The 13,186-nt window shown below is 37.9% G+C and overlaps 1 pseudogene; it reads right to left on the bottom strand.

Moving 5' to 3' along the window:
- The window catches only part of LOC126077493 (importin subunit alpha-1-like), a 57,519-nt pseudogene extending 44,533 nt beyond the window's left edge, over positions 1–12,986 (bottom strand).
- Positions 12,987–13,186: the final 200 nt, after the last annotated feature.

Raw genomic sequence — 13,186 nt, 5'->3', positions numbered from 1 at the left:
TGCTTGAGTGTTATTAACTGAGGGACTCTGGATTAATTTAGCAGCCAGGTCTGTTCTTTCAGCCATAAGCCACGCTGTCAGGGAAACTTAATTACACTTTAAGTGGGATGCAAATGAGTTGTGACACTACATCATTTCACATGAAAGGTTCATTACTTACATTAACTCGCACAGTGCTCCCTCCTTAGCCTAGACCTTATTACAATATTCCTGGAATTATTATTTTTTTTAACATAGCTAAATGCAAGTAGGGTTTTAACTTTTTTTGGTGGAAATTTTATTGTGTTTTACGTGAAAACTTACACAGCAAATTACTTTCCCATTCAACAATTCATACACAAATTGTTCCATGACATTGGTTGTTATTCCCGCAATGCCTCAGCACTCGCCCCTTTTTCACTCTGCCTTCCCTGTTTCCATCCCTCCAGTTTCCCTGTCCCTCCTTGCCTTCTCGTCTTTGCTTTTGGGAAAATGTTGCCTGTTTGGTCTCCTATAGTTGATTGTTCTAAGGAGCACGTTCCTCATGGGTGTTATTGTTTAACAGGACAATCTATTATTTGTATGAAAGATGACCTTTGGGAGGGGCTTCAGTTCCAGGTTAAAAGGGTGTCTTAGGGTGATAGTCTCTGGGGTTTCTCAAGTCTCTATCAGTTCAGTAAGTCTGGTCTTTTTTATGAATTTGAGTTTGGGTCTTTGTTTTTTCCCATTCTAACTGGGACCTTCTATTGAGTCCCTGGTCAGAGCAGTAAGTAGTGATAACTGGGCACCGTCTAGTTCTGGTCTCAGGCTAGCGGAAGCTGTGGTTTGTGTGATGGCTTCCTTGAGTCTTTGATTTCCTTCACTCTCCTTTGCTCCAGATGGGAAAAGACTGTATCTTAGATGTATCTTGAGTCTTTGATTTCCTTCACTCTCCTTTGCTCCAGATGGGAAAAGCTATATCTTAGATTACTGCCTATATAAGCTTTTAAGACTCCAGGTGCTACTCACCAAACTAGGATGTAGAACATTGTCTTTATGAATTGTGTTATACCAATTGACCTAGAGGTCCCCCAAAACTATGGTCCTTAGCCTTCAAGCCCAGTAACTCAGTCCCATGAGGTGTTTGGATATGTCTAAGAAGTTTCTGTAACTGTGCCCCCGTGTGCTCTATTACATATATATGTGAATATATATGCAGCACATACAAATATATATATACAAAGGCCCACAATGATATCTATATATGCGTGCACATGTACTCCCATATGTCGCCCCAGACACACCTGTACAGCATACAATCTACGTATGTAACCACTCACAAACTTTGGTTGTTATTACTGTTGTTGCAGAATTGTATACGTTATAGCATTTACTATAGTTGTACTTTCTTCTTGCATACCTCTCAGTGTCTTCATTTACCTTGGTCACATTGTGCTGACTTTCCCCATATTGTGTTTTCACCTTTCCCTTCACCAGAGTTAACATGTGTCTGCTATCTAGTAAGTGATTCTACCTCCCTTCTTCTCCCATCTCTGGTAATCATTAAAGAATGTTGCTTTCTGTGTGTAAACCTATTCTTGACTTTTTATAAAAGTGATGTCATACAATATTTATCCTTTTGTGATTGACTTATTTCACTCAGCATAATGCCCCCCATATTCATCCATGTTATGTTTCGCTGACTCATCATTGTTTTTTATTGTTACATAGTATTCCATTGTACATACGTACCACATTTTGTTTATATATTCATCCATTGATGGGCACTTAGGTTGTTTCCATCTTTTTGCTATTGTGAATAATGCTGCAATGAACATGAGTGTGCATTTGTCTATTTGTGACACTGCTCTTATTTCTCTAAGATACATACCTAGGAGTGGGATTGCTGGATCATATGGTGTTTCTATTTCTCGCTTTTTGAGAAAGTGCCATACCATTTTCCATAGTGGTTGTACCACCTTACAATCCCACCAGCTGTGTATAAGAGTTCCAATCTCCCCACAACCTCACCAGCATTTTTTTTTTTTTTTTGGTCATTGCCATTTTTGCAGAGGTGAGATGGTATCTAACTGTACTTTTGATTTACTTCTCTCTAACCTCTAATAATCGTGAGCATCTCTTATGTATTTGTTAGTCACCTGAATGTCTTCTTTGGTGAAGTATCTGTTCATGTTCTTTGCCTATTTTTTGATTGGATTGTTTGTCTTTTTGTTTTTGAGGTGTTGAATTTTTTTATATGCTTTGGAGATTAGACGCTTGTCAGATATGTCATTGCCCCTAATTTTTTTTCCAGTCTGTAGGTTCTCTTTTGGTAAAGTCTTCTGATGAGCATAAGTATGTAATTTTTAGGAGGTCCCAGTTAGCTGATTTATCTTCTGTTGTTTGTGCATTTTTAGTTAGGTTCAATAGTGTATTTATACCATAAATTTGTTGTAGGTTTAACATTTAGGTCATTGATCCATTTTGAGTTAGTTTTTGTGTATGATATGAGATACGGATTCTGTTTCATTTTTCTGCAAATGGATATCCAGTTTTGCCAGCAGCATTTGTTAATGAGACTACCTCTTTCCTATTCAATGGACTTTGACCCTGGATGGATTCTCAATTCTGTTCCATTCATCTATGTGTCTGTCATTGTACAAGGTTTTAACTTTTAATAGCTTGTTTCTTTCTTAATATTTAAGACTACAAATGTTCACTTTATTAAATGATTATGAACTAAACTACTGGATACACGAACATATTAAGGTTTGCAGAAGAAACACCTAACTTCTGCTATGTGCCTGCTCTGTAGCACATTCTGAGTACTAGATTTTTCTTTAAAGAAACTTTTATGAATCGCTTCTATAAAAAACAAAAACAAAACAAACCCAGTGCCCACTTCTATAAGGGACCCTCAATAGGAAATTTAACAAGTTTTAAAACCAGAAATCTAAGGAATTTCATCTCAGGGCTTTCTCAGATTTTTCTGAGCATCATTTGGGTGGGGAAATATATAAATATTAAACATACAACATGTTGCTTATTGATGGCTTGGAACCTTGAATGACAGGAATAAATCATTCATGACTCTTTGACAAGGTGCGAAGACAGGCACAGAAAGTACATTTGGCCCCACGTTGAAGAAATGGGTAAATGCTCTTGGGATTCTAAGGGGAGAGAGAGCTCACTTTAAATTTATCCTTCTATCCTCTGATGTGGTGATGGGTGGATTTGAGGGAAATTTAGTTTTTTCTTAACCAGTCACCATAATCAGTCAACAGTGTTGATTCATGGTGGCCCCGTATGTGTCAGAGTAGACCTGTGCTCCACAGGGTTTTCAATGGCTGATTATTTGGCAATAGATTGTCAGGCCCTTTTTCGAGGTGCCTCTGGGTAAACTCAAACCTCCAACATTTTGGTTAGCAGCTGAGCGTGTTAACTGTTTGCACCACCCAGGGACTCCCTCAAGCATATAGGTAATTGAAAAAACAATAATAGTAAACATTTATTGAGTACTGATTCTATTCCAGGCAAATTCCTAAGCATTTTACTTGTATTAGTTCATTTAGTACACACAAAACCCCTATAAGGTAGGTGCTCTATTCTCATTTTACAGATCAGATCAACCTGCCTTCTCCTAGTGAGTAAATGGCATTTGTTAAAAATGAACGTTGATATCAAACTGGAACATACATGTTATTGTTGTTAGGTGCCATCAAGTCGATTCCAACTTATAGCAACCCCATGTACAACAGAATGAAATGCTGTCCAGTCCCGCACCATACTAACAACCATTGCTATGCCTGAGCCCATTGTTGCAGCCACTGTGTCCATCTATCTCATTGAAGGTCTTCCTCTTTTTCGCTGACTCTCTACTTTACTAAGCATGATGTCCTTCTCCAGAGATTCATCCCTCCTGATAACATGTCCAAAGTATGTGGGATGAAGTCTCGCCATCCTTGCTTGTAAGGAGCATGCTGGCTGTACTTCTTCCATGACAGATTTGTTCATTCTCCTGGCAGTCCATGGTATAGTCAGTGTTCTTCACCAACACCATAATTCCAAGGCATCAATTCTTCTACGGTCTTCTGTATTCATTGTCCAGCTTTTGCGTGCATATGAGGTGCTTGAAACATATATGGAACATATATGGAAAGATGAAATACACTCTCCAATTTAAAAATTATGAAGTTAAAGTCATATAGTGCAATGAATTGCTCCACTACATTTTAATATACTGAAATTGTACTTTATTAACTGATGCTTTAGTGATTTAAAAAGAATTACACAGTTTTTCTTATCCAAATTTGTCTCCTAAAAATATCACATTATAACATGAACATCTACGTTGTAAATTTTAGGAAATCTACTCCCAAATTGAGGTTATCATGTATACAATGAAATTTTAATCTGTACTGTGCTATCATCAATTTATTGCTTCTCAGCTTGAAATGCATCCTTCCTTTCCTTGCCTACTCCGCAATAATGGAGCGATCCTGTAATTATTTCTCTTTAGAAGCATGCATGATGTTAAGTTTGGTCAGTAGAGGGCATTGGGGAGACGTTGTAGGAGAAAGGAGCTTTTGTTGCTTATGTCTTCTGCTTGCTTCCGTGCAGGGCTTCCAGAAGTGTATGTGGGGGCATCCAGTGACATTCTCTCCTGGCCATGTGCCTGGAGCACACCGTCCCTTGGTGAGCTCTTCGCCCTGGCCCTGGCCTGGTCAACACCTTGCTGCTAATGTGGACACTGTGGCATATGTATACATGAGGTTAATGAAAAATTATAGCTTGCAAGAGATGGAAGAAACCTTAGGAACCAACAATATACTCTTTCTTTTTTATAAAAATCCAAAAAGATATATTCCTTATGGTAGGTCACAACTCTTATATAGCAGATAATGCTTTTGACTCTGCTATTTCAGGGTTTGTATTTTGTTTTATTTTTTAAAGTATTTTATTTTGTTTTTGGAGAAAATTTATTTAGCAAATTAGGTTTTCATTTAACAATTTCTATACAAAAAATTTTTTTTTTTATACATATTATTCAGTGACATTGGTTACACTTTTCACAATATGTTAGCATTCTCGTTATTTCCATTATGGTTGTACTTTAGCTTCCTTGTTCCCCCGTACCTTCTTGTCTTTGGTCTAGGGTAAATGTTGACATTTAGGTCTAATTTAAATGACTGTTTAGAGGTGCCACAGCACTCATAGGTGATGGTATTTATTTTATGAGCCACTCTGTCTTGTGGCTGATAGGTGACTATCAGGAGTGGTTTGAGTTCCAAGCTTCAAGAGTATCCCAGGGAGATAGTCTCAGGGGTTCCTCTAGTCTCTGTTGGTTTAGTAAGTCCTGCTTTTTTTTTAGGAATTTGAGTTTTGTTCTCCCATTCTATCTGGGGCGTCTATTGTGTCCCTGGACAAAGTGGTTAATAGTGGTAGCCAGGCACCGTCTAGTTCTTCTGGTCTCAAAGTAGGTGATACTATTGTTTGTGTAGACTATTAGTCCTATAAACTAGTTTTTTCTTTGACTCTCTGGTTTTCTTTTTTCTCTTTTGCTCCAGATGCGTAGTGACCAATAGTTGTATCTTAGATGGCTGCTCACAAACTTTTAGACCCAGATACTACTCACCAAACTGGGATGTAGAACATTATCTGTATGAGCTATGCTATGCCAATTAACTGAGTTGGCCCTCAAGACTACGGTCCTAAACTCAGTAACCCAATCCCACGAGGTATTTTATTATGTGTAGGAAGTATCCATAACTGTGTCCCTTAGTGCCTTATTTTATATGTGAATATATTTGCAGCGCACAAAACAATGTATATGCATTTGCCTACAGAAACACCTATACATGCTCACCCATATATTCATATGTCCTTACCTATTTATACATATATACGCATACATATCTACTGATGTAACCACACATATTTTTTGGTTGTTATTACTGTTGTTGCAAAATTGTATATGTTGTGGCTTTTACCAAAATCATCCCTTCTTCTTGTACACTTCTCAGTGTCATCATTTAGTTTGGTCAAATTGTGCTGACTTCAGTCTTATTTGGTATTGCCTTACCCATCACCAAAACTAACAAGTGTCTCCTGTCTAGAAAGTGATTCCCTGTTCTTCTCCTCCTATCCCTGGTAACCACCAAAGGATGTTGCTTTCCGTATGTATACCTATTCTTGTTTTTTTATAATAGTGAGATCACACAGTATTCATCTTTTTGTGATTGACTTATTTCACTCAGCATAATGTCCTCCAGATTTATCTATGTTTTAATGCATTTTGAGAACTCATCATTATTCTTTATAGCTGCATAGTATTACATTGTGTATACGTACTACGGTTTGTTTATCCATTCATTTGTTGATGGTCAGTTAGGTTGTTTCCATCTTTTTGCAATTGTGAATAGTGCTGCAGTGAACACAGGTGTGCATATGCCTGTTCGTATCAGTAGTTTTTTCTAGCTTTTTAAGGAAGTGCCACACAGTTTTCCACAGTGGTTAAATTAACTTGCAATTCTACCAGCAGTGGAGCAGGGTACCAATCTTCCCACAGCTTCACCAGTATTTGTTTTCTGTTTTTCTTTTTTTTATTTGTGTTATTTTTGCAGGGGTGAGATGGTGTCTCATTGTAGTTTTAATTTGCACCTCTCTGATGGCTAATTGCGTGCATCTTCTCATGTGTTTGTTGGCCACTTGAATGTTCCTGTTTGGTGAAGTGTTTGTTCACCTCCTTTGCCCATTTTTTAATTGGGTTGTTAGTCTTTTAGATGTTGAGTTGCTGAAGTTTTCTCTATATTTCAGAGATTAGACCCTTATCAGATATATGATTCCCAAAGATTTTTTCCCAATCTGTAGGTTCCCTTCTTACTCTTTTGATAAAGTTTTTGATGAGCATGACATTTAGGTCTTTGATCTATTTTGATTTAGTTTTGTGTAGGGTATTAGGTATTGCCTTAGTTATCCGGTGCTGCTATAATAGGTGGATGGCTTTAACAAAGAGAAATTTATTCTCTCACAGTTCAGCAGGCTATAAGTCTGAATTCAGGGTGCTGACTCCAGGGGAAGGCTTTCTCTCTCTGTCAGCTCTGGAGGAAGGTCCTTGTGATGCATCAGTTTTCCCTTGGTCTGGGAGCATCTCAGTGAAGGAACCTCAAGTTCAAAGGACATGCTCTGCTCTTGGCACTGCTTTCTTGGTAGTATGAGGTCCCCATGTCTATCTGCTCGCTTTTCTCTTTTATGTCTCAAAAGAGATTGGCTTAAGACACTATCTAATCTTGTAAATCTCCTCAATATAACTGCCGCTAATCCATCTTATTACATCATAGTGATAGATTTACAACACATAGGGAAATCACATCAGATGATAAAGTGGTAGACAATCATACAATACTGGGAATCATGACCTAGCCAAGTTGACAGATATTTTTTTGGGGGGGGGGTGCAATTCAATCCATGATAGGTATGGATCTTGTTTCATTTTTCTGCAAATGGATATAGAGTTTTGCTAGCATTATTTATTACAGAGACTGCTTCTACCTTATTGAATGGACTTTGACCCCTTGTCAAAAATCAGCTGCCCATAGATGGATGGATTTATTTCTGAGTTCTCAATTCTATTCCTTTGGTCTATGTGTCTGTCATTGAACCAGTACCAGGCTGTTTTGAGGTCAGGGAGTGTGCCTCCTACTTTGTTCTTCTTCTTCAATATTGCTTTGGCTATTTAGGGTCTCTTTCTTTTTCATATAAAGTTAGTGATAGGTTTTTTTAATTTTGGTAAAGAATGTTGTTGGAATTTGCATTGGGATTGCATTATACCTATAGATCACTTTGGGCAATATTCACATTTTCACAATGTTAAGTCTTCTAATTCCTGAGCATCCCTGGTTAGGCTTATTCCTAGGTATTTTATCTTTTGGGGGACTATTGTAAATGGTATTGTTTTTTTAAATTTTCTTTTTGGAGTTCTCCTTGTTAGTGTAGTGGAACCCACTAATTTTTGCCTGTTGATCTTGTACTCTGCCACTTTGCTGAATCCAGTAGTTTTCTTGTGGAATGTCTGCGATTTTCTATGCAAAGAATTGAAGCATCTGAGAATACAGGTAGTTTTACTTCTTCCCTTCCAATTTGGATATGCTTTATTTCCCTTTCCTGTCTTATTGCTCTGGCTAGGACTTTCAGCACAATATTGAATAAAAGTGGTGATAGTGGGCATCCTTGTCTGATATGTATTCTTAAGGGGAAGGCTCTCAGTCGTTCTCCATTGAGAATATGTTGGCTGTTGATTTTGCATATATGCCCTTAATTACACTGAGAAATTTCCCTTCTATTCCGAGTTTGCTGAGGGTTTTATTCAGGAAAGGGTGTTCGATTTTATCAAATAACTTTTCTGCATCAGTTGAGATGATTATGTGATTCTTCTCTTTCATTTATTTATGTGGCGAATTACATTAATTGATTTTCTAATGTTGAACCATCCTTGCACTTCTGGTATGATTTCTACCTGATCATGATATATGATTTTTTGGTATGCTGTTGAATTTTGTTGGCTAGAATTTCGTTGAGAATTTTTGCATCTATATTCATGAAGTATATTTGTCTGTAATTTTCTTTTTTGTGGTGTCTTTACCTGGTTTTGGTATCAGGGTGATGCTGGCTTCATAGAATGAGTTGGGGATTATTCCTTCCTTTTTGTTGTTTCGGAGGAGTTTAGGTAGAATTCAGCTGTTCTCTGAATCTTTGGTAAAATTTTCCAATGAAGCCATCTGGGCTGGGACTTTTTTTATGCTTTGAGTTTTTTGATGACATTTTCAATCTCTTGTTTGGGTGTGTTTAGTTTTTTTTTTTTTTTTTAACCTCTGTGTTTATTTATGTCGGTAATATTTCTAGGAATTTGTTCTTTTCTTCTAGGTTTTCAAACTTTTTGGAATTCTGTTCTCCATATGGAAGTTCTATAACTACAGCAAATACAATTTTTCCTAGTATTTTGCTATGACCCTCTTTATCTCAGTTAGATCTGTTGTAATGTCTCCAGCTTCATTTCTTATTTTCATTATTTGCAGGCTCTCATTTTTTTCCTTTGTCACTGGTTTGCATATTTTATTGATCCTTCCAAAGAACCAACTTCTAGTCTTGTTGATCCTTTGTATTGTTTTTCTGTTCTCATTTCATTTATTTTTGCTCTGATCCTTATTATTTCCTTTGTTCTTACAACTTGGGTCATCTTTCGCTCTTCCTTTTCTATTTTTTTTAGTTATTGTGTTATTTATTTTGGCCCTTTTTTTAATGGTGCATTCATTGCTATGAATTTACTTCTGAACACTATTTTTGCTGCATCTCAAAGGTTTTGGTATGTTGTGTTTTCATTTTTAAGTCCAAGTATTTTTTATTTCACTTTTGATTTCTTCTATTACCTGATAGTTTTTTTTTGTAATATGATATTTAGTTTCCATGTATTTTATTTTCCTTGTTCCTCATATTATTGATTTCTAGTATTATACCACTATGGTCAGAGAAGATGTTTTTAAACTTATTGAGGCATGCCTTATGGCCCAAAATATGATCTATTCTGGAGAATGTTCCATATGTGCTAGAGAAGAAAGTGTATTGTTCTGCTGTCAGGTGGTGTGTTCTGTATATGTCTGTGAGGTCCAGTTCGTTCATAGTATTGTTTAGGTATTCTGTATCTTTGTTGATTTTCTTTCTGGTTGTTCTGCCCATCGTTGAAAGTGGTGTGTTAAAATCTCCTACCGTTAGATCTGTAGATCTATTTCTCCAATTCTGTTAGAGTTTGTTTTATAAATTTTGAAACTCTGGCATTGGGTGCATAAATATTTGTAATTGTTATGTCTTTCTGGTGAATTGACCCTTGAATCATTATATAGTGTCCTTCTTTGTCTTTTATAATGGGTTTTGACTTAAAGTCTGTTTTGTCAGATATTAATATTGCCACTCCTGCTTTCTTTTGGTCATTGTTTGCTTGGTATTTTTTTTTTTCCATTCTTTGATTTTTAACCTGTTTATTTCTTTGAGTCTAAGATGGGTCTCTTGTAGACAACATATTGATGGATTATGTTTTTTATCCATTTTGCCATTCTCTGCCTGTTTACTGATTAATCCATTTACATTCAGTATGACTAGCTATAGAAACCCTGGTGGCGTAGTGGTTAAGTGTTACGGCTGCTAACAAAGACGTTGGCAGTTTGAATCTGCCAGGGGTTCCTTGGAAACTCTATTGGGCAGTTCTACTCTGTCCTATAGGGTCTCTATGAGTCAGAATCGACTCGACGGCAGTAGGTTTAGTGGGTATGATTATCTATAGTTATGGATTTACTGCTGCCAATTTGTTGCCCTTTTTTGTGATGTTTGTTTTTTTTTGTTCTTTATTTTCTGTGATGAGTGCTTTTTGTATATGGATTTTCTTTTCCTTTCATTTATTTTTGTGTTTGCTGAATCTTTTTGTATTTTCTTTTTCTTTGTTTTACTGTGTAGCTTTATTATTTTTCTTTGTTTTTAGCCTGAAATTTATATTTATCATCCTAAATTTAAAACAGTCTGTTATATCTTAAGATCTCTTTCACTTTCTCTCCATGCTGAAGTCTTGTAACTACATCATTCATTACCTTTTTGTTTTGAAGTTGTTGTCATTTACTTTGTTATATCTCTGAAATGTAATAAATTTTGTAGCCTTCTTTTGCTTTTTAGAAGTCTTTGTCTCCGTTGGTGTCTGGTTGATGCTGTTGTGTGTATCTCAGGTTATAGTCTGATGTTGTTTGTTTTCTATCTGAAGGACTCCCTTTTATATATATTTTTAGGGCTGTTTTGATGGTTGCAAATTCTTTTAATTTCTGTTTACCTGGGAATGTCCGAATTTTACCATCATTGTTGAAAGACAGTTTTGCTGAATAAATGATTCTTGGCTGGCAATTCTTTTCTTTCAGAATTTTATATATATCATCCCATTGATGGTTTGCCTTGCCTTGCCTGTGTGGTTTCTGATGAGAAATCAGTGCTTATTTTTGTTGGTGCTCTTTTGTGATACTTCGTTTTTCACAGGCTACTCTCAGAATGCTTTCTTTGCCTTTGGTTTTGGAATGTTTGATTATAATATGTCTTGGTGACTTTCTTTTGGGGTTTATCCTTTATGGAGTTCACTGAACTTCTTAGAAGGAAATCTTCTCATCTTTCATGATATTTGGGAAGTTTTCTGCCAATATATCTTCAAAAATTCTCTCTGTACTTTTTTCTCTCTTCTTCTCTTCTGGAATTCCTATTATACATAAATTGTTCCTCTTGATGGTGTCTCATAATTCTTAAGTTTACTGCATGTTTCTTCATTCTTTTTTTCTGATTGTTCCACAAACAGATTAGTTTTAAGGAATTTGTCCTCTTATTATACTGATTCTTTCTTCTGTCGATGAATTCTATTTCTGTGTCTTTTCATTGAGTTATCTATTTCTGATATTTTATTGTTAATCTTCTGGATTTCTTGTTATTTTTTGTATGGTTTCTATTTCTGTACTGAATTTGTCATTTAGTTCCTGTGTTGTTTCTCTGAATCCTTCTAAGGTTTTTTTTTTTTGTGTGTGTTTTCCTTGATCTTTTTGAGGAACCCAAATATTAGTGTTTTGAATTCCTTATCAGATATATCTATTATTAGTTCTTCCTCAGCAAAGATTTCCATCCCTTTATTTTGCTCATTTGCCTGAGCCATCATATCTTGTTTCTTCATATGGTTTGTAATTGACTGCTGTCTTTGAGGCATTAAGGGTCTGTTATATTTGTTTATTTTATTTTTATTGATTCTGTGTTTGCCTTTTTTTGTATTGTTTTCATGTATCTGAGGCTTAGCTTCTTCTTTATTTTTAAATGTTTACCTCCCTTTGTATAGTTTTAATTGATGTTGTTTTGTATTGTTAGTTCGCATATAGCTGTGTAGCTGCCAGTTATCTGGTCTCTGTATGGGCTTGGGGCTGTCAGCTGGCTAGGTGTGCTTTCTTCTTACTGATGAGTATGATGGGTTGCACACACTCTGTGCTCTTATGTCATTAGGTGTGTATGATTTCTCTTAAAGGATTGTTTTTTGATGTGTGAACAGGTCTTTTTCCTCATGTGAGGTACCACATGGAGGGTGGTCGAGGTTCTTTCACAACTCTGAGGAATAATATGTTCCCTCCGTGTTGCCAAGAACAGTTAGTGTGACACCTGAAGCACAGGATGGGGCATGGCGGGGGGGGGACGTGCAAGATAGGGTGCAGAGGCTCACATGGCTGGGGAGGGGTCAGTAGGGGAGAGTATGGAGTTCTACTCAGCTAGGGGGGCAGGTGGGAAGGTATGGAATCTTACTTAGCTGGGGGGGGGGATTGACACATTAGGACGCAGGGTCCTGCTCAGTCAGAGGTGTGAGGTTGGTGGGACAGGGCACAGAGTCTCACATGGCTGGGGGTGGTGTTGGCTGGGCAGGGTGCAGAGTCCTGTTCAGCTGGGAGGGATCTGTGGGTGGAAGGGGGAAGGGGCAGAGACCCGAAGTTCTGGGATGGGGTAAAGGTTGAAGCAGGGCCCGCCTGAGTTTGCACAAATGATATGCTTCTCAGAGGGGATGTGGTGAGCATGGCTGAATTTGTGGGGGCATTATCACAGGCTGCTGCATTTCAGGGAGGGTTGGTGGGCATAGTGAAGCTTATGCACAAGTGATAACTTCCTATACCTCAGGGAGGGGATGGTGGGCATGGCTGGGCTTTCACACATCAACATGGGCCTCCTGTGCCTCAGGGAAGGGTAGTGGGCTTGACTGGATTTGTGTGCATCAGTGTGGGCCTCCTGCACCTCAGGGAGAAGTGGTGGGTGTGGTTGGGCTTACATGCATCCGTGCAGGACTCTTGCACCTCAGGGACGGGGTGATGGGCATGACCAGGCTTGTGCACACCTGCTAGGGGCTCCAGCACCTCACAGAGCGAGTGGTGGGCATGACCAAGTTTGTGTGCCTTGGCTCTGTTTGCATGTACTTCATGGCACATGCTAATGCAGGTGTGGTGGGTGACTGCTTGCACTGGGCCAGCTCAGGGGGCTGGGGCTGTACTTGTTATTCCGTGGGTTGGCTTTTTCTGGGTGACTCCCATATAAATGCCTGGGTGCCTCCACCAACAAGCAATCCCTGTACTACTTTCTAGCTGCCTACCTTCTTGCACTCATCGGGGGGCTGGTGCTCACCCGCCCC

Source organism: Elephas maximus, chromosome 5 (assembly GCF_024166365.1).
Source record: "Elephas maximus indicus isolate mEleMax1 chromosome 5, mEleMax1 primary haplotype, whole genome shotgun sequence".
NCBI lineage: Eukaryota > Metazoa > Chordata > Mammalia > Proboscidea > Elephantidae > Elephas > Elephas maximus.
The sequence above is the reverse complement of the archived record's forward strand: the minus strand, read 5'-3'. Positions and strand labels throughout refer to the sequence as shown.